We start from the raw sequence: 22,797 nt of genomic DNA on the forward strand, positions 1-22,797 counted from the left end.
ATGAAGTCCCCTTAGTGAAAAGTTTTAGGATCAGGATAATGAATTTTATAAAATTTCTTGAAGTATAGCAATACTTCATAGAAATTCTTGAATTTATTAATAGTTACATAAAACTGTATGCATCCTTTAATTAAAACTTAGTAAAATATAAATGCTGAGGCATTTGATCCATGAAATATAAATGAGTTACACTCAAAAGTTTCTTTCATTCTTTCCCATTTTCTAATGACCTACATATTGTAAATCAAAAATATATTCCTCCTGGAACCTAAGCCTAATGGACAATAGTTGATCAATTTATGTGGCATTCTCAACTAACTTTTAATTATGACTCCCGCAGCAGTTTTGAAGGATTGAAGGCTAATGTATAGAGCCTTAGGCCATACCATAACAGGTTCCTACAGAAAGCCAAACTTAGCTCACAGAAAGAATCATAATGAATAACATATCACACAGATTCAAACATAAGAGAGCAAAACTAAAGCATTAATGCCTTGAATGTTAGTGATTTCAAGCATTCTCTCCCAGTACAATCTCAGGTACTAACCTTATATAGTAGGGAAATAAGTTTTCTTAGTTAACTGAGGCTCTTCTTCCTGTTATATATAAAGTACTGATTTTCAGTTATCAATACACTTTATGCTAAAGCTCTTTTGCACATAATTCTCATTAAAATCACTCATTCAGAAATTATATATATTACATATCAAAGGTATTATATGAGAGATTATTGTCTGCTCTATTCAGGACATCTACCCTCAGTGAATTTCATTGGAATTAGCTCATTAGCAAAAGGTGAGTTGAAAGACACCCTCTTAACAGCTGTGTCTTCAGAGAATCTGCCTTACCCCCACATTTCAGCTTGCCAACAACTATTGCCTGGACTTATTTCCAAATATTGGCTTCAGATATAATTTCTTTTACCTGCCTTCTTGGGCTTTATCTACTGGAATAACCATTTCTAAGTCAGGACAGCCTAATGATGTGGCCTCTTTTTCTGTGCCTTAGTCTCTACATGGACACCCTTCTCCAATCTTCACTCATAGAACTTTAACCTGGGAAAAAAGTTTGAACTATTTTTCAAGGAAAAAAGTTTGAATGATTCCAGATGACTCCCAGAGACAGAAAACAAACCAAAGCTTGTCTAGATAGATAAAAGAAGAATTGGTGACTTGTAGAACTTAAGAGTATAAGGTCAGATAGACTGATCTAGGAAGACCAGAGTCAGTAGCTAAATACATGAACTTGTTTTCTCTTTGTTCTGTTGCTTTCATCCATTTTGGACTCATTCAGCCATTTTCTTCCTACTTGGAAAACCCAAACACTCCTAAGAGTGTTTATATGGGATCCTCCTGTCAGCCACCATTCCCAGCATTAGAAAGTTTCACTTTTCTCGTGGTTGTTCCAGAAAAATCCAAAACTTCAGTTTCACTGAACTGGCTGATTTGAGTCATGCTTTTGTTCTGTTGTAGCTAGAAGAGAGAACATGATGATTGGCCAGGGTTGGATAATATACTCATAGTTGGAGCCAGAAGACTAATAATGAGAAATAGGTGATTCCAAGAATTCAGGTCTATGTGCTATTGTAAAAAAGCAAACAAACAAACAAACAAACAAACAAACAAAAAACAATGAATATTGAACAGGCAAACTAATCAAAATAAAACTAATCACATATCCTTTATATACCAACTGCAATAATACAAGACACAACTAACTTACCCTGTGATCAAAGTGTTATATCTTCTTAATACTCATTATGCTTGACCAGCCTTAGAAATTGCAGTGATTTGTAGACCTCATTGTCAGATACAATCTTTTTCTAACCACACTCTCTATGGACCCGTGATGATTAATCCAGATCTAAATGTATCTCTGAAGGAGTAATGATGATTGTATGTCAATCTTAAGAGAAACATTTCTGGTTTAAACAATCCAAATAATCACAGTGCCATTTTCCCAAATTCAAGGAGCCTATCCATCAATAGTGAGCTGAAGCCAAACTCCCCCTGGGAGACTAAATGCAGAAAAGGGATTGATTTTGTTGGGTTTCCTATTAGCACTAATTACCAGTCTTTGATTTGCCTCAAATATTTCTTGACAAGATGTTCGCCTTGTGGCAAGAAGCCAGTCATTTTCATCTGTAATGAAGCTTGCCTTTGTCCTGGGTGTTTATAGACTAGTTAGGACAGTCACATTATTTTTAAAATGTGTCATCTGACTCAAAGAGACAGATTTTGATAAAAATTATCTTTTTTTTTCTTCAGAAGATAATTGGATAAACTTCTGGCATACCTTGAGAGTACTGACTGAATTCTAATGAACCAAATGGGGGTACAGTCACATTATGATTTGGCCTATTAATTCGGTTGTTAAAAGAACTAGTAGATATATAATACATAAGCTTCATAAGATCAGGAGCCTTTGTATTATCCATGGCTGCACTTAAAGTATTTAAAATTATAGTGACTGGCAAATAATAAGCACTCAAAAATAATGGTAAATAAATAGATTACAAGATAAAATAAAAGAAAATTCTAAATTAGTCCAAATTATAAATCCTTTTTAATCTGCTGAAAATGAACTGAAACTCAATTCTCAATCCAAACTCAGTCCTGAAATTCAATATAACATGGAAAAAAATAAATTATTTACACAGATTACATAGCTATAAAGTCAATGAGTTAAGCCCAGGTATGTTTAATTCTAGAATCTACTCTATTTATTCTTTTATTTACTTTGTTGAGACAGAAGACTTTATGCCTGAGGAGCATGACCTGCAGGAATAAACTCTTAGGGTTAGATTGCAGGGTTCCTTTGCTCACTAGTAGTGAGATGTTGCAGGAGTTGCTTAAACTAGGTTTCAATTTCAACATTGAAAACTGGATGTATTGTGAGAATTATAAATAGTATTTTTAAGTAATTAGAAGAGTTTCTGACTTATAGAAAATTCTATATATTTCCTTGTTTAATAAGTTCCAAAAAAGAACTGTATTTTTCAGAAAAAAAGAATTCCATAAGAACAACCAATGTTTTAAGCAAAAGTCAATTTTTTATCAAGTTACACTGTATTTTATTAGATCTTTCTCTAAATCAATGCCAAAGCCAAGAATATAGAAAAGATTTTATGATCCCCATAGTCTTCTTTATGAAAACATGAGAAAGCTTTAATATACATGAACAAATCTGGTCATGAATTCCTGCTTCTGATGATAATTTACTTCAATTACTTAAGAGCTTCTTGGGATGGTTCTTTACCTTCTTTTTATACTTTTAATCCCAATGTAGATCTCCACCATATATCTTTGATGTCGTTAGTTTCCTGAATACAACAAAAAAACTCTGAAATTTTAGCATAGTCATATTATTTCCACAAATATTTGTTGGTTTTGCAAAGGATTTTAAAATTGAGACAAGAAATTCTTATATTCAGGATTCCTCTATTACCACAAATTTTTCATGATCAATTTTCTCTACTTGTTCCAGCCTTCCTTTGGCTTTGGGTCTCAGCCTCCTCCTACCCTCAAGACTCCACTCATATTTTTTCAACTCCTCTATTTTAGTCACTTGCCCTTTCCCACCTTTATCATGCCAAACAATTTTTATCTCCACACCTTACTTGGCTTTGGACCTTCCTTTGCATTTCTAAAAACTTCTTCATGTACTCACCTAAGGGTGATGTGCTTTGCATCCCACATTTTATCTCTACAGGGATTTCTGTCTTTCTTTTAAACCTTTCCTATTGATATCTAGATATACAAAAGATTTAATTTTCCCCTGATATGAATTATGCCACCTATGCCCACTTATCACCTACGCAGACCCCTTACATGCAAATTTCAATTTTATTTGTTCTTTTTTTATTTTTATTTATTTATGATAGTCAGAGAGAGAGAGAGAGAGAGAGAGGCAGAGACATAGGCAGAGGGAGAAGAAGGCTCCATGCACTGGGAGCCCAACGTGGGATTCAATCCCGGGTCTCCAGGATCGTGCCCTGGGCCAAAGGCAGGCACTAAACCGCTGCGCCACCCAGGGATCCTGCAAGTTTCAATTTTAAGTAAGTATGTCTCACTATTTGTGAAGGATTAGAAGAGAGAGATACTTTTTCAATAATTCTGCTCTGAGAGGTAACAAAAAAAAAGTTACCTACATGCTTGATGCCAGCACCTCCACTGTATAGAGGAAGTCCTTGAGTTTCTCTCCTTAATATGGCAGCCACTGGCCACATGAGGCTGTTTTAATTAGTTAAATAAAATCAAACAATGTAATTCCTCTAATAACATATATTTCATATACCCATTAGCCACATGTGACTATCATATTCAATAGTACAGATTATACAATATTTTCATCACTGTCTATGAGATAGTCTTCAAAAAAAGCTGGCTACAGAATCTGTAAATAGATATTTTGAAAAATGACATTTTGCCCTGTGTCTTTTCTTATAACTTGTACATGGGGATTATGCAATAAAAATGGATTTTCACCTTTTTTACGGTAAAACTATTTTCCATCAAGGTGTTGCAGGGGAACATAACAGTTGTACAAATAATGGAGAATAATGGATAACTTATATTGGAATATTCTGATAATAAAAATAGCTATTTCCCATTCTACAATGGTAGGTATAAATTGTAGTTTCTATATTATTGAAACTATTCCTACAATTTCTATAGTATAGAAATCAGACTACAGATTGTCATTGATTAGTGAGTTATGAAATCATTTCATCGGGCAAAAATTACATTTTTAAAGAAAATATTTTAAAATTACATCAAATAAAAATAAGAGTGTATCACACATAGATAAGGAAAGTATTGTTTCATTAAACTTCTGTTTTAGTTTTGCAGCTTTGAGTCACAATGTAAAATAATTGCTTACTCTAGCTCCTATTTAAAATGCTTGAAAACAATTATGGAAAAATCCACTAGAGTTAGCATCTCCACAAATGTAAATGTAACATTTTTATTTTTTAGCTGTCAGAGAGAATGCAAAGTGTATCTAATTCCAAAGAAATCAAATTTTGAGCCATTTTTTTTCACACCACTGATCTAGACATATACACTATATTTGTGCAAACTAGTGGGAAAAAATAAAAATCGTATTTCTGAAGCCTTTTCTTGCACACAAAAAATTATGAAATCCATCAGACAGCTCAACTAGTACTGAATTTTTCTCTAATCTTATGTATCCCATTGAATCCTACAGCTTTCCTTACCACTTCACTAACTACACTTTTAAAAAGCTTCCATTTCTCTCTCTCTCAGTTCTATGGTCATTAAGTAATGCAATTACACCTTCAGCCCAAACAGCATAGGTCTTTATTATGAGCTGAATTGTGTACCCCTCAGATTCATAGGTTGAAGTACTGAGCCTCAGTATTTTAAAATATGAGTGTATTTAGAGATAGGGTCTTTAGAGAGGTAATTAAGTAAAACAAGGTCATTAAAGTAGGCCCTAATACAGTATGACTGATATCCTTATAAGAGTATAATACAGACATACACAGAGAGAAGACTACCTATAAGCCACAAAGAAGTCCCAGACACATTGATTTCAGACTCTTGGCCTCCAGAATTATAAACAAAACAAAACAAAACAAAACAAACATATGCTATAATTCTGTAGTTGAAGACAACATACCAATCTATGGTACTTTGTTAAGGCAGCCCTTGAAAAACTAATATGGTCTCCATGCTACTTGAGCCTTTTAATTTTTCCTCCTATGACTTAAGTGAATGTATAAACTTGTATATTAGCTAAAGTTCTTTAGTTTCAAATGACCCAGACTGGTTCTGTTCAATTAAATAAATTGAATTTAGCAGGATATGAACTAGCTCCAAAAATAAAGGAGGAAAAAGAAAAGAAAAAAGAAAAAAACAGTTTACAGAACCAGGTCTCCAACAGGACAGGAAACAAGAAAGCTCTTTGGATTGGGAAGTCAGGACTAATAGAGAGTCTCAACTATTTCAGTTTTCTGTCCCTCCTCCATCTCACATTCCAGGGAGAAGATGTTATTTGTCCTTGCTTATGTGGAAGTATTTATCTCCAGAAAGAAGTGCAAGGTCTTTGACAGCCCCACCAAGATTCCATCTAATGAGGAAAGTGTTATTCCCAAATAAAATCTGAGTTTTCTTACCACAAGAACAGGAAATAGAAACTGGGGCAAAATAACAGATATGTGTTACTTTGGGTTTATTTACTTAACATAGACCATGAATAATTTTAAACTATCTTACATTGGATAGGTTAAAATATAATATTTTCTATAATTAAAAAAATGCATATAGTTTGAATTTTGGGGTTTTTTACAAGCCAGATTGAATTTTCTGGAATAATTACAGGGGGGGAATAAAAGCTACATAGAGAAAAAAATTCAATGTAGCAAATTTATCCTAGATATCTATAAAGCATTGGGAAATTTTTTAAACAGCCATTTTCATTACTTGACATTATTGTATTCCTGAGATTCAAATAATAGGGGACCAGACTATTTGAGGATTATCATCTGTGAAAAGGAACGAGAACAACCCCAATAGTTTTTTTTAAAAAACTAGTTGAAATTGTTATAATGAGTGTATCATCTATTTTAAAGATTTCAACTACTTTCTGTATCTCAGGAAAAAAAAATTAAAACATAGCATACATATTTCCCTAAAGGCATTATAAATTGGAGGTTTCACTTAAATATCTATATCTGATTTATTTTCTGCCTTGACCTAACAAGCAGATATGACACTTTTCACTGATTTGGAATACATCAAGTTACCATCTACCACGCCCAAATGGCTAGAGTATTAATGCTAAGCTGCCATTTCTTTGTAGCTTGATGTTTTCACTAATTTAATTAACTGAGATGTGGGAAGCTCAGATACAATAGTGAAATATCTATTGTCCCCCAAGAAGCTTATAATTTAACAAGACAGACACATTAAAGGAAAATAACAATATAGGAAAATAAATATTCTAGTGGGTTATATAGGTTAAATATATATGTATGTATATAAGGTATATAATGATTATTAACATTTAAAATATTATTTTTTAATGGAGACAGAGCTAAGAGAACAAAGTTCTATGAGGCAAAGCCAAAGATAATCTTTAAAAGAGATTAGACTGAAGCTTGGTCAGGATGTAATCAATATAAATTTGGGCATGTATAATTAAGCTTAGAGTATTTACACTAAATAGTTAAAATAACTCATCGCTCATAGCAGATATGTGTTACTTTGGGTTTAGTTACTTAACATAGACCATTAATAATTTTAAGCCATATTACATTGGATAGATTAAAATAAAATGTTTTCTATAATTAAAAATGTATATAGTTTGAATAATTAATCAGATCTTCACTTTAACATACAATTTTTTGAAAAAGCCAATACTAAAACATCTGGTAGTAGGATAATTCTATTAAAGGATGGTAAGTGCCAGGTCCACTTTTAGGCTAAGGGTTTTAGCAAATAAAAATATAAGACACTGAGTTAAATTTGAATTTTAGATAAATGATGAATAATTGATTTAGTATAACCATGTCCTATATACAATTTAGAACATACTCATGCTAAAAAATATTCATTTTTTACTTGAAATGCAAATTTAATTAGGTATTTTCTAGTATATCTGACAATCCTAATCAGGCTGGGGGGAGGAAAGAATAGCCTTTGAATATGAGAAGGAAACAAACACTGAGGGGAGATACTAACCAATATGTACTTGTGAGCAGGGTAGCAGGAAGACTTCTTTCCTTAAAGTAATATTATTTAATATCTGAAGATGTTAGGATGTTTTAAAAAATATTTATAAGTAAAATGGAATATTTTTATGCTACATTTAATATAAATGGTCTGTTTCTGAGAAACTTCAGGAAAGGTGACTTTTTGCTATAGATTTGAAAAACTATCCCAACTATGGCACTAACCAAAATCAAAATCGACATAAATATTAAATTTTTCTCTAACTTTTGTTTGCTTAATCTTGAAAAGATTACAGTGTTTTATGTGGACTCAAATTCTGATTGGATTAGTTCTGGAGCACTTAGGACTCTGAGAATCATGTCTATACTTCACACTAGGGTTTGGAATCAATAATCAGAATGCTGAAAAAGTTATCTTGAGGTTTTTAGGAAAGCTCATAAGTTTTTCATCTTATGTTTATTGTGGTACATAATATCTTAATTTTATTTTTTTTTTAATTTTTAAAGATTTTATTCATTCATTCATGAGAGACACAGAAAGAGAGAGAGGCAGAGACACAGGCAGAGAGAGAAGCAGGCTCCATGCAGGGAGCCTGACATGAGACTCAATCCTGGGACTCCAGGACCACACCCTAGGCGGAAGGCAGACACTAAATTGCTAAGCCACCCAGACTTCCCGATATTTTAATTTTAATCAACATTTAAAAAAATATTTAATTAAGAAACCTCTATACCCAATATTGGGCTTGAACTCACCACCCTGAGATCAAGAGTTGCATGCTCATCTGACTAACCTTTAGACCTTTAGTAGTAAGATGGATGTTAGTAACTCTTCTATGGCACTTTAAACTCTTCTATGGCACTTTAATTAGTGTCCTTGTTTCAGATATGCATCATAAATTTTAACCTATCAGAAAAATTCCCCTAAGGCCCCTAAAAACCAAGCGTGCTTGGGCTATGTGAGTGAAAAGAACTATAGACAAGTATCCATTATATTTGTTTTACCCAATCTGTAACTGAGAGCCTCTTAAAAGTCAGGAAAGAACAAACACATTGTTTTTGTATGCCATTTTTCTGCTCAGTATCTGCTCAGGGAGGCCTATAATTATACATTCTGTTTAAGTAAAGCACTTTACTTCTCCTCCTATGTTTAAACCTTAATAATAGGGGATCCCTGGGTGGCTCAGCGGTTTGGTGCCTGCCTTTGGCCCAGGGCACAATCCTGGAGTCCTGGGATCGAGTCCCACGTTGGGCTCCCAGCATGGAGCCTGCTTCTCCTTCTGCCTGTGTCTTTGCCTCTCTCTGTCTCTCTACCATAAATTAAAATAATAATAATAATAAAAATAAACCTTAATAATAGTATAGAAAAATGTAAAGGTCATTTTTAATTTTAATGCTTTGAAAAATGATAATCTGAAAATATAAAAATAGTAGAATAATAAGATCTCCTATGCTATTACTTTTGTGCACTTCAAAATACCTAATTTCCTCACATACTATTTTTAATCAATACAATAGTCACTATAAGTGACATACCTGCAAGTGAGCTTCAAAAAGCCTTTAGTAAAAACAGTTATATCACCATCATATATCAAAGCAATAACTATTTTAATTTCTTCTCTGATTTCTTTGGATAAGAGAGTAGGAGAAGACAAAAGGAAATAAAATCATAAAGCAACTTACTGTAGAGACATGACATTTTTTAACTGAAAAAGAACTCATAAGTAATCCTTCCATTCATTCATTGGAAAGTATGTATTTAGTGCTTCCATAGTCAGGTTGGGCTGCTAAAAGAAAATACCATAGACTTGGTGGCTTAAACATTCAGCCACTGTGAAATTCACTATGAAAGTTCCTGAAAAAGTTAAAAATAGAACTACTCTACAATCCAGTAATCACACTATTGGGTATTTACTCCAAAAATACAGAAACCTGAATTCAAAGGGATAGTGTACCCCTACATTTATTGAAGCATTATTTATAATGGCCAAAGTATGGAAGCAGCCTAAGTGTCCATTGACAGGTGAATTCATAAAGAAGATGTTACACACACACATATTGCCTTGGAAAATAAGAGGGACTGAATTTTGTGAATTTGTGGAACTAGTGGGGCTTAAAGCTTGGAGTTTTAAAGGTCAGAAGTCTTGCATTGAAAAGAGTTTAAAAAGCACTGCTCTGCTCTTGAAGAGAAAGCAGGCAAATAAACCGGGGGCAGACAGCATGGAAACAGCAATCTGAAGAGCACCTAGGGCACACAAGGAGAAATTATTCACTCTTCTCAGAGTGCTTCCCTGACAGACAGTGTTTATGAGATACCTGTACAGGGACAAAGGAGTTGGCTGGTGCCATTTCCCTCCTTTGCCCCTCAGCATAAATATAGAGCCACCTACAGGAAGCAGCACAGCACCAACACTGGCTGCATACCCCAAGCCCCCCCACCCCAACCCCTGTGCCTGTGTGGGATTCCCTTTCTCTGTCATGCTTACCTCAGTGCCAGTGCAGTGTTTCCCTCCCCACAAAGATCAGCACAAACCACTGCCCACACCACATCTCCCAATCAGATAATTCTGCAGGGCCTCAGTTCTGGTAGAGGTGGTAAGTCTTCCACAAACATATCAGAGTACACCTAATTAAAACTCAGCACATTCAGAATGCAGGCCTGGGACTAAACACTGCACAGAGCAGGCAAGGAGAGCCTCTGCAGATGACTGTCCTGAAGGATAGAGCAGCTAAAACACACAACAGCAGATTGCATGCAGCACACATCGGAAATGCTCCCTGAAGCACCAGGTTCTGGGCACTACATGACCTTTTCTTCATAAGGCCATTACTTTCAGGTGCAGGAAACATAACTAACACAGAAAAGAAGGCAGAGACTTTGACAAAATGTGAAGATGGAGGAATTCATCCCAAATATAAGAACAAGAAAAGGTCATATCCAGAGATCTAATCAACACAGATATAAGTAATATGCCTAATGGAGAATTTAAAACAACAATCATAAGAATACTTGCTGGGCTTGAGAAAAGCATGGAAGACATCAGAAAGACCCTTAACATAGAGATAAAAGAGTTAGAGAACAATCAGGCAAAAATGAAAAATGCAATAACTGAGATTCAAAACAGACTGGTTGTAATGACCACAAAAAGAAGCAGAGGAATGGAAAAGTGATGTAGAAGATAGAATTATGGAAAATAATGAAGCTGAACAAAATAGAGAAAGAACAATTATGGATCACAAGAGTAGACTTAGCGAACTCAGTGACTCCATCAAAAGTAATAACATTAATATTATAGGATTCCAGAAGAAGAGAGAGAAAAGGGGGCAGAAAAATTATTTCAAGACATAATAGCAGACAACTTTCCTAATCTGGGGAAGGAAACAGATATCCACATCAAGAGGCACAGAGAACTCCCATCAAAATTAATAGAAGCAGGCCAACACGAAGACATATTGTAAATAAATTTGCAAAATATAGTGACAAAAAATGTTTTAAAGTAGCAAGACAGGGATACCTGAATGGCTCAGTGGTTGAGCATGTGCCTTCAGCTCAGGATGTGATCCCTGGGTCCCAGGATTAAGTCCCACATTGGGCTCCCACTAGGAGCCTGCTTCTCCCTCTGCCTATGTCTCTGCCTCTCTCCCTGTGTCTCTCATGAACAAATAAATAAAATCTTAAAAAAAAAAAAAAGACTAAGAAGAAGCAGCAAGGTAAGAAAGTCTCTAACTGGGAAAACACATAAGACTAGTTGGAAATTTTTCAACAGAAACTTAGCAGGACAGAAGGGAGTAGCATGGTATATTCAAAATCCTGAAATGGGAAAAAATTTGCAGCCAAGAATATTCTATCCAGCAAGAGTATCACTCAAAATTGAAGGAGAGATGAGGCACTTCCTAGACAAAAACTAAAGGAGCTCATAACCACTAAATCAGCCTACGAAAAATATTAAAGGACTCTCTGAGTGCAAAGGAGATACCAAAAGTAACAGAGACAAGAAAGGATCAGAGAAAAATCTCCAGAAACAAGAAAACAAGGAATAAAATGGCAATAAATACCTATCAATAATTATTTTGATTATAAATGGACTAAATGTTCCAATCAAAAGACATAGGATGCCAGAATGGATTAAAAAAAAAAAAAAAAAACAAGATCCATCTACATCATGCCTACGGGAGACTCATTTTGGATCTAAAGATACCTGCAAATTGAAAGTGAGGGGAAGGAAAAACATTTATCATGCTAATGGATGTCAAAAGAAGGCCAGGCTAGCAATATTTATATTGGATAAACTAGACTTTAAAACAAAGACTGTTACATACAAAAGACAAAAAGAGCACCATATAATCATAAAGGGAACAATCCAACAGGAAGATATAAATAACAGTTATAAATATCTATGCAACCAACATGGGAGTACCCAAATATATAAAACAATAACAAGCACAAAGGAATTAATTGATAATAGTAATAGTAGGGGATTTTAACACCCCACTTATATCCCTGGATACATCATTTAAACAGAAAATAAACAAGGAAACAGTGGTTTGTATGACACACTGAACCAGATGAACTTAACAGATACATTCAGAACATCCTGTCCTAAAACAGAATACACATTCTTTTCAAATGCACTTAGAACATTCTCTAGAATAGATCATATATTAGGTCACAAAGCAGACCTTAATAAATAGAAAAGATTTAAGTGTGTTCTGACCACAACACTATAAAACTAGAAGTCAGCCACAAGAAAAGATTTGGAAAGACCACAAATACGTGGAGGTTAAACAACATGCTGCTAAACAATGAATGAGTCAACCAGGAAGTCTAAGAAGAAATAGACACATGGAAACAAATAAAAATGAAAACATGACAGTCCAAAACCTTTAGGATGAAGCAAAAGTGATCATAGGAGGGAAGTATATAGCAATACAGGGCTACCTCAAAAAGAAACAAAATCTCAAATAAGCAACCTAACCTTACTCCTAATGGAGCTATAAAAAGAACAACAGAGCCTAATGTTGGCAGAAGGAAGGAAATAATAAAGATTAAAGGAGAAATAAATGATATAGAAGTGGTAAAAACTACACAACAGAACAGATCAATTAAACCAACAGGTGGTTCTTTGAAAAAATTAATAAAATTGATAAACTTCCAGCAAGATTTATCAAAAAGAGAAGGATCCAAATAAATAAAATCACAAAATACAGAGGAGAACCAACACCATAGAAATACAATTATATGAAAATACTATGAGAAACTAGATGCCAGAAAACTGGATAACCTAAAAGAGATGGATGAATTTCTGGCAAGATAAAAATTAACAAAACTGAAACTCAAAGCAACAAAAAACTTAAATCAATAAGCAGCAAAGAAATTGAATCAGTAATCAAAAATCTCCCAACAAAAGTCCAGGATCAGATGGCTTCACAGGTGAATTCTTTCAAACATTTAAAGAAGAGTAAGTAATTGTTATTCTCAAACTATTCCCTCCCCCCCCCAAAAGAAATAGAAAAGGGAGGAGAACTTCCAAATTATAGGAGGCCAGCAAGACAAGATAAAGACACCACTAAAAAAGAGAACTTTAGGCCAATATTCCTGATGAACTGAATGCAAAAAATTCTCAATAAAATACTAACAAATTGAATCCAACAATACAGTTTTTAAAAAAATCATTCACCATTATCAAATGAAATTTATTCCTGGGTTGCAAGAGTTGTTCAATATTCACAAGTCAATTAACATGATACATTTATTAAAAGAAAAGATAAAACCACATGATCATTTCAAAAGATGCAGAAAAAGTGAAGTACAACATCCATTCATAATAAAAAACACTCAACAAAGTAGGTTTCAAAAGAGCAAACCTCTACATAATAAAGGCTATGTACAAAACCCCGCAGCTAATATCATCCCCAATGGGGAAAAACTGAAAGCATTTTGTCTAAGGTCAGGAACAAGACAGGGATATCCATTCTCACCACTGGTATTAATATAGTTCTGTAAGTCCTAGCCACACCAACAAAAAAGAAATAAAAGACATTCAGACTGGTAAGGAAGAAGTACAACTTTCATTATTTGCAGATTACTTTTACATATAGAAAACTGAAAGAACCCACCAAAACCTGCTAGAACTGATTAATTCAGTAAAGTTGCAGAATACAAAATCAACATATAGAAACCTGTTGTATTTGTATACACCAATAAGGAAGCATCAGAAAGAGAAATTAGGAATCAATCCTATTTATGATTATAGTAAAAACAATAGGATACTTAGGAATAAACCTAACCAAAGAGGTGAAAGACCTGTACTCTGAAAACTGTAAAATATTGATGAAAGAAATTGAAGATGGTCCAAAGAAATGGAAAAGACATTCCATGCTCATGGATTGAAAGAACAAATATTGTTAAAATGTCTATGCTACTCAAAGCAATCTACATTTAAGACAATCCCTGTCAAAATACCAATAGCATTTTTCACAGAGCTAGAAGAAACAATCCTAGAATTTGTATGGAACTACAAAAGACCCTAACTAGTCAACACACCTTGAAAAAAAATGTTGAGCCTCACAATTTTGGATTTCACATTATATTATAAAGCTGGCGTAATCAAAACAGTATGTTTCTAACACAAAAATATACATAAAAATTGATGGCACAGAATAGAAAACACAGAAATGAACCCATAATTATATGATCAATTAGTCTTTTGACAAAGTAAGAAAGGATTTCCAATGGAGAAAAAACAGTCTCTTCAACAAATGGTGTTGAGGAAACTGGATAGCAACTGTAAAAGAATGAAACTAGATCACTGTTTTATACTGTACCCAAAAATAAATTCAAAACAGATGAAAGATCTAAATATTAGAACTGAAACTATAAAAATCTTAGAGGAGAACACAAGCAGTAAACTCTTTGACATCAGCCATTGCCATAACAACTTCTTTCTAGATATGTCTCCTTAGGCAAGGGAAACTAAAGCAAAAATGAACTACAGAGAATACAACAAAATAAAGAACTTCTGCACAGTGAAGGAAGTGACCAACAAAACTGAAAGGTAACCTATTGAATGGCAAAAGATATTTGTAAATAATGTCTGATAAAGGGTTAGTATCTAAAATCTATAAAGAACTTATGAAAAAAAAGAACTTATGAAACATAACACCCCAAAAATGAATAATCCAATTAAAAGGGGGCAGAAGACATGACTAGACATTGTTCCAAAGAAGAACACAGATAGCCAAGGGATACATGAAAAGATGCACATCACTCATCATCAGAGAAATACAAATCAAAACTACAATGAGATATCACCTCACACCTGTCAGAATGGCTGAAATCAACAACACAAGAAACAATAGGTGCTGGTGAAAATGTGGAGAAAGGGGAACCCTCCTGCACTACTGGTGAGAATGAAAACTGCTACATCACTCTGGAAAACACTATGAAAGTTCCCAAAAAGTTAAAAATAGAACTGCCCTACAATTCAGCAATTACACTACTATCCAAAGAATACAAAAATATTAATTCAAAGGGAAATATGAACCCATTTTATGTTTATAGCTGCATTATCTACAATAGTCAAATTATGGAAACAGCACAAATGTCCATTGACCAATGAATGGATAAAGTTGTGATATGTGTGCACGCGTGTGTGTATATGTACATAATGAAATTTACTCAGTCATAAAAAAGAATAAAATCTTGTCATTTGCACAATGACATAGATGTATTAGAGAGTATTACACTAAATGAAGTAAGTCAAAGATAAATACCATATGATTTCACTCATATGTGGAATTTAAGAAATAAAACAAGTGACCAAAGGGGGAAAAAAGAGGAAAACCAAGAAAAAGACTTTTAACTATAGAGAACAAACTGATGGTTACCATAGGGGAGGTGGGTGGGAGGATAGGTTAAATAGATATTGAGGATTAAGTAGTGCACTTGTGATGAGCACCAGGTAATGTGTGGAAATGTAAAATCACTTTTGCACACCTGAAACTAATTTTACACTGTATGTTAATTGGGATTTAAATAAAACTTTAAAAAATCTTTCTTCCATATACTTTATGAGTTTAATTATAATAACATTAATTAATATGACATATTAGAAAACACACAGTTATAGCATTGCTGAAACAGTCAGTAGTTGCCAGGGGTTGGAGAGGCAGGTTTGAACTGGTGAAGTAGAAGACATTTTTTTACAGTGGTGAAACTATTTTATTTAATACCCTCATAGTGGATACAAAAATTTTTGCATATGTAAAACCCATAGAAATTCACATCATAAAAAGTGAAACTTAATTTATGTAAATTAAAAGAAAATCACTGAAGACATTAGTAATTCTAAGATAGAAAAATAATCTGTTATACAACACATGTATGAAACAATCTCCATGAAAATGTTGGACGGGAACATAACTACTGATCTAAGTAAATTTGGAAATGACAGGAATCTATAGGAATAAAGACCAAAAAGACTTTAAGTACTGTACCCTGTTGATGAAATAATTTTCCATGGGAGTATGAGTTAATATTATGTATACTGAAATTAAGCAAATAAATGGATGGCAAAAATTGGAAGGCAGGTTCTTACTATTGGGATGGAAGTGTACAGATAAGTAGCAAGAGGAGGTTAAAATAATCCATGTGGTAATAGATTAGAGGATGCTTAGTAGGAAAAAGCAAGCCTAACTCCCAGAATGTAATTTCTAATGCCATTATTCAATAAAAGAAACCAGTGCTCCTTAGAGAAATTGGTGATTCTAAAAGTGAGGCAAGAAATATACAAGATGAGCCTGAAACATTTTATATTGCTAGGAAGTAAAGAAATGATTTTTAAAAATCATGGGAATGCATCAAAAGTACATAAGGACCACATATAAAAGCTATCATTGGCAAAAGCTAAGCAAAAAAATAAATATAATATTGGATTATAAACCAAAGTATAAAATAAATATTTGTAGGTCCATGCTGACATAAATAATTGAATAAATAAATAGTAGGGGGAATAGATAAATCTTTTGTGTAAAAAGATCTCAAATAATATATATAGATATTTTACACTGAATGAAGTGGAACACAACTTCCCACTCTTTAAATATGGGGTATGCATAGTGACTTCTTTCCAAAGTATACAGTATTGAAAGAAAGAAAAAGAGTAGCTTTGCAGTGGAGAAACCCAACATACACACTGGTCAACCATCAAGGTCATGATGTACCCTTCCTGTGACATAATGAAAATAGCACTTTTCCTGTGATTCTCCTTCCCAAGTCGATAATCTTAGTCCATTAATGAGAAAAACATCAGACAAATATTAGTTGAGAGCCATTCTACCAAATACATTGCCAAGACTCCTCAAAACTGTAAAGATTAATCAAAAACATGGAAAATTTGAGAAACTGTCATACCCAAGAGGAGCCAAAGGATGATGATGACTAAATGCAATGTGATATTCTGGGTGTGATCCTGCAACAGGAAAAGTCCATTAGATAAAAACTAAGACAATCTGAATATAGTGTAGATTTTAGTTAATAAGACATATCAATATTGCTTCATTAACCATAACACATGTGCTCTATTAATATATGATGTTAATAAGGAAACTGGGTATGTGGCATATGAAAATTCTCTGTACTTAACTATCTTCACAATTTTTCTGTAAATCCTAACGGTTCTAAAAGATGGAATTCAGGTTTTTTTTTTTTTTTTTTAAGTTCTGTCCTTGTGAAGGTTACATGTTTGTGGAAAAAGAACATAAATAAAAATATGAGAGATGATGATATATATCTTGGAAAAAACAAGAGAGACAAGGAATAGAACGTATTGGCTAGATTGAAAGTGAAAAATTTACATCATTACTTATTCTCAAATCTCTGTAGGGTTAGGATCAGGGTTTAAGAGATGACCTGGATATACCAGACTTCTAGAGGTGACAGATGTCAGCAAGATATAAGAAGTAATAGTCCTGGAAAATCTCAAAGCAAATAATATTAGTGATGTTTTAAAAGAGGAGGGAAAAGTGAAAGTTGCTAGGAACATGTAGAATTCACCTGGACATTCATTTCCAACCAGTCACAATGGGAAGCTGAGGGAAGGAATAATCTCAAGCATGTAGAGTATTAGGACTCTGTCAGTATGTTGATGGAGAAAACAATGTAATTTCCTCTTTATAGACAAGAAATATGAGACCAAAGAACTCAAAATAATATTCTTTCCATACCAAGATAGTTATAAATTTGGGGGCCAGCCCTCAAGTTCTTTGATTCTTAAACCAAAAAACTTCTATGTACACAGAATGCTTTATATTTTTGGTAGTGAAATGTACCAGAGGTGATTGCCATTTGAGAATAGTCAGTTTAAGGACATATCTAAAATGAATATATTTGCTTTCTATATAAGCAATCAATAAGATCATATTTTGATTCATGTATTTTACTTGGGTTTTGAATATTGATTATTAAGAATATTTTTTGTTCTGGTAGTATATACACTTCTGACTTCATTTGTGGGTCTCAACTTACGAATTTAGTGAGTTTAAGTTTTGCTTCTAGACTGCTTAGATTCCATTTAGATTGTTCTACTAGTATTTGGAAGCAGCTCCTTCAAATATGTTAGATTCTGTCATTCTTATATAATAGCCACTTGAATATAAATAATACCAAAAGGAAAGTTGAAGAAGTCGAAATTAGAGGTTTGCTGATTCAAATCTCAAATGAAAATCATTTAATTGTGAAATAGTTGAAATTTTAAAAACGTAATGAGAACCTACTCTGTGCTTGAACTTATTAGTTGGCAATTACACATGGTGTCACTTTGATTCTTAGCACAATGTTTACCAAACATTGAATTAATATCTATTATTTGAGTGAATTGATTTTCCATACATGTCCTTCTTCTAAAAATTATTATATACTAAATAAAACCAATCCATTTTGTTAGTTCTATAATTCTTTCAGCAAGACAGATTGCTAAAGGAAAAGCAGAGATGAGTACATTTATATATCATCTTAAGTATATTCTATTTTGAAATTAATAAAAGAAAAATTAATAAAACTTTCCATGCAAGAAGCCAAAATGAATAGAAGGAAACTGAATGAAGAAATTGAATTTTTGTTTAGTTAAGAATAATTTTCATTTATTTATTTATTTATTTATTCATGAGAGACAGAAAGAGAGAGAGAGAGAGAGAGAGACAGGCAAAGGGAGGAACAGTCTCCCTACAAGGAGCCTGATGTGGGACTTAATCCCAGGACTCCAGGATCATCTCTGGGCCAAAGGCAGGTACTAAACCATTGAGCCACCCAGGGATCCTCTGTTTAGTTAAGAATAAATAAGAAAAACATCTGCATTGACTTTCCTGATTTTGAGAGTGCTGCATGGTGAAATTCACTTAATATTTTATACTAGGCTATTCTTATAATCTCAGATTTGTGATTCTGAGCTTAATTTCCAACAGAATGGAGTACTAGGTATAATATATATATGTAGAAAAATTCATAGAATAGTTTAAAACCTAAGTGAAGGTGTCAAGAAGATTGTCCTGTGTGAGTTGTGCATAGGTGTACTTTGTTTTTCATGCCACATTCACAGTTTCTCTTGTCTGACTTTCCTCTAAAAATAGACTGACAAAAAATCAACTTTTTCTGTCAATTTTCCAATCAGGTTCATTTTATGTAACTCAAGTTTTGTTTAATATTAATAGTGACTTGATAGCTAATAAGATATTTTTAGAAATCTATCTTCCCCTTTATTGAGATGTGCTTCATACACTTATTCCCATAATTCATGAGGGAGAAAACAAAATCTTTTATTCATTATACAAAGTCATGAGGCATAATTAATATAATTGTTGACAATATGAGCATTCAGAAGATTCCAGAAATCCTGAAAAAATGTTGAACATTTCTTTCCTTCACCTACACATACACACAAATGAATGTTAAACAAAAATACATATATAGCATTCGGTGGAGGAAATTTGGCTTGACAGAAATGCATAGTAACAAAGCATGAGCTTTTAGAAGAGGACAAGCTCAGTGGATATCAATAGTGTGAAATGATTCTGAAGACTTCTAATGAAACCTTAGGAGGAATAAACAGCAAAGAAGAAGATTATCACATTGTGCTTCATACTGATGAAATTGCCTTTGGGGCACAGTGCCTAATTCTCTAGAGAGCTCTTTAGAAAGAATGTTGATAAACCAAACTGTTGAGAAAAACTGGAGATATTCTAGTAAAGAATAAAATCTTTTCCTGCAGGGGGGCATTTAGAGGCTACAAACTCCTCAAATCATTGCTATATGTAAGAGAAATTAGATTTGTATCTAAAAAATGCAGTATAATAAGAAATCTGGTTTAAGAACTTCATGTCGGGATCCCTGGGTGGCGCAGCGGTTTGGCGCCTACCTTTGGCCCAGGGCGCGATCCTGGAGACCCGGGATCGAGTCCCACGTCGGGCTCCCGGTGCATGGAGCCTGCTTCTCCCTCTGCCTGTGTCTCTGCCTCTCTCTCTCTCTCTCTCTGTATGACTATCAAAAATAAATAATTAAAAAAAAAAAAAAAAAGAACTTCATGTCATTTTGTTAGTCTTAGGATGGTATAGTTTACCATAAAAATTAATGAGATCTATCACTTTTAGTAGACTAGTGTTGCAAATATTTTGAGGTGTCTTACACCAAACAACCCTATCTCAATGAGATCTCTCAAGGCCTTTCCTAAACCTCCTTATCCCAATTGCTTCTATTGCTTAGGCTCTGATAAATACAGTCCTGAGTGTCCTCATTTCTTTGCAATAGCGAACATCCAGTCAATTGCATCCCGATGTTTCTTTTCTTGTTTTGTTAGATCAGGTGACTAGCTTGAATCCTGGCTAACTGAAAAAGCACAATGTATGGTTGTCAGGAATAGATCAAACCAATGGTAACATTAAGTACACTGAAACAGAAGGTAGAGTTTAGATTCTAATTAGAAGCAAGAGCCATGCTACATCCACTTACAACCGTATAAGCCTCCAATTAAATGAAAAAAAAATCATTTTGCTCAGGACTGAATAAAATGCTGGTCATTTTTTTTGTATTTAAAACACTACGTCTAATTCCTAAATCCAGCCAATATGAAAATTAAATGTTGCTGTATATGTAATTTGTCCCAAACCTTCTGATTTTCACCATTTCATTATTGTCAGTTATAACTGCTTGTTGTATCTAACAGCAAAGTTCAAGGATGATATTAGAGCATTACTTTTAGGGTGAAAACAAGGAAAGATATGATTGTAATGTTAGGCACAGCATACTTGTGGGAACAGAGAGTCATTGCACATTCCTAATAGGTACTGTTATTTCTCAGTTTCTTAAGGTAAGTGAACCCTCTTTGAAAGCTATTGCTAGGTTGGAAAAGAAAAGTCCTAAAGTAAACCTGTATGTTACTCAAGAAACCTATATTCAGCTATGGAAATATAGGACTCTTTATCTACTCTGTTTTACATACCAATGTAACTGCAATATCAATATATGTATACTCATGAAACTTCTACGTGTTGAATAAGCAGACTACAGGGAATAATAATAAAATAAATTAAGACCAAGGCAATAGAAAGAAGTGAAATTGAGGATTGAAAATATATTTGCAGAGACAATTTTGGGAGAGCGGTTCTAAAAATGGAAATCTAGAAATTACTTCCTTTGGGAAAAATACTTAGCACCTTTGCAAAATACAAATAATTCTCCAATTTTTTAATCATAAGAATTCTCTCTTAGTTGACAAGTAAAAGTGAGTGCTACTATTTCTGGTTCCTAACCAAGGAAGACTGAATTTAATGACTGTCATTCCTATGTTAGCATGATTTTGTTTTTCCTCTGAGAGAAACTGAAGCTGTGTTAGCAGATCATCAAGTTCCTGCCTTGCAAGGAACTAGGTGCTGGTCTGAGCCATGCAGTAAATAAACAGCCATTTTAATTAATTCTTAAGAAAAGCAAAAGAAGTCTGCAAATAGAGATGTCCATACATGTAAGTTGGCATCATGAACAGAGGACTATTCATATCAAAAATGGGATTAACAGCATAAATGAAAGAACTTTCCGCTTACTGGGTTGAGAAAAAGGCTGAAATGTTTATTTTTGTGTGCCATCCCAGAAATGTTTACTTAGTCATTATCTTCTGTCACAATATAAAAATATAATGGTTTGGTAGACAGGAAAACAACAGCCCAAGTATTTCATGGCTTCTGCAATGAAGTGATAAAGCCAGTTTCCCCTTATCTTGAATTAAACTGAACTTAAAATTTGCTTTGACCAATAGAATATTGGCAAAGTAGCAATACTTTGGACCCCAAAGTGGGTCCAGAGATTAAACTTTAAGAGGTCCAGCATTTAGTTTCACCCTCTTGGAGTGCTGCTCTGAACCACCACATAACAAAGTTGATCTAGAATATTAGAGGATGAGAGACATGTAGAGAAGACTTGAGTTACCCTGGTCATCAGCTAGCATTAATGCCAGACAAGTCATTGATGCCATCTTGGATCTTCTAGTCCAGCCAACTCTTGAGCTGTATGTAGTCACATATATGAACCCAGGAAAAATGAACAGAGAAGTCACCAAGCTAAAGAACAAAATGTAAAATAATAAAGTGTTCTTTTAAGCCTCAAGTTTGTTATATAGCAATAAATAACTTATAAATATTTTATTAGATTAATTAGGTGTCATTTCAGAATTCTTTGAAAGTGGCTTATTAAATAATTATAATATCAATAATTATAATTTCTTCTTTTTACTAAATGTGCATTACATTTGATAAACAAAAATAGATATTATACTGTTTTCTGAGGACACCCAATCTGTACTAAGTTGGTGAGGCCAGAAACTAAAAGTAATAGCAACCTTTTTTTTTTTTCATTTATTTGCTTTTATTTTATAAAGTATCACACAGTGACCATTATTTTAACACATGTATGAAATAATGCAGGCACCACCAAAATCAGGATATAGAACAGTTCCATTACCCCCAAAATGGCCTTTCACTATACCTTTATATTATTATTCCCTGGAAATCACTGATACATTCTTCATCACTAAAGTTTTGCGTTTCCAGATGAAATCATA

Source organism: Vulpes vulpes, chromosome 4 (assembly GCF_048418805.1).
Source record: "Vulpes vulpes isolate BD-2025 chromosome 4, VulVul3, whole genome shotgun sequence".
NCBI classification, from domain to species: Eukaryota; Metazoa; Chordata; class Mammalia; order Carnivora; family Canidae; genus Vulpes; species Vulpes vulpes.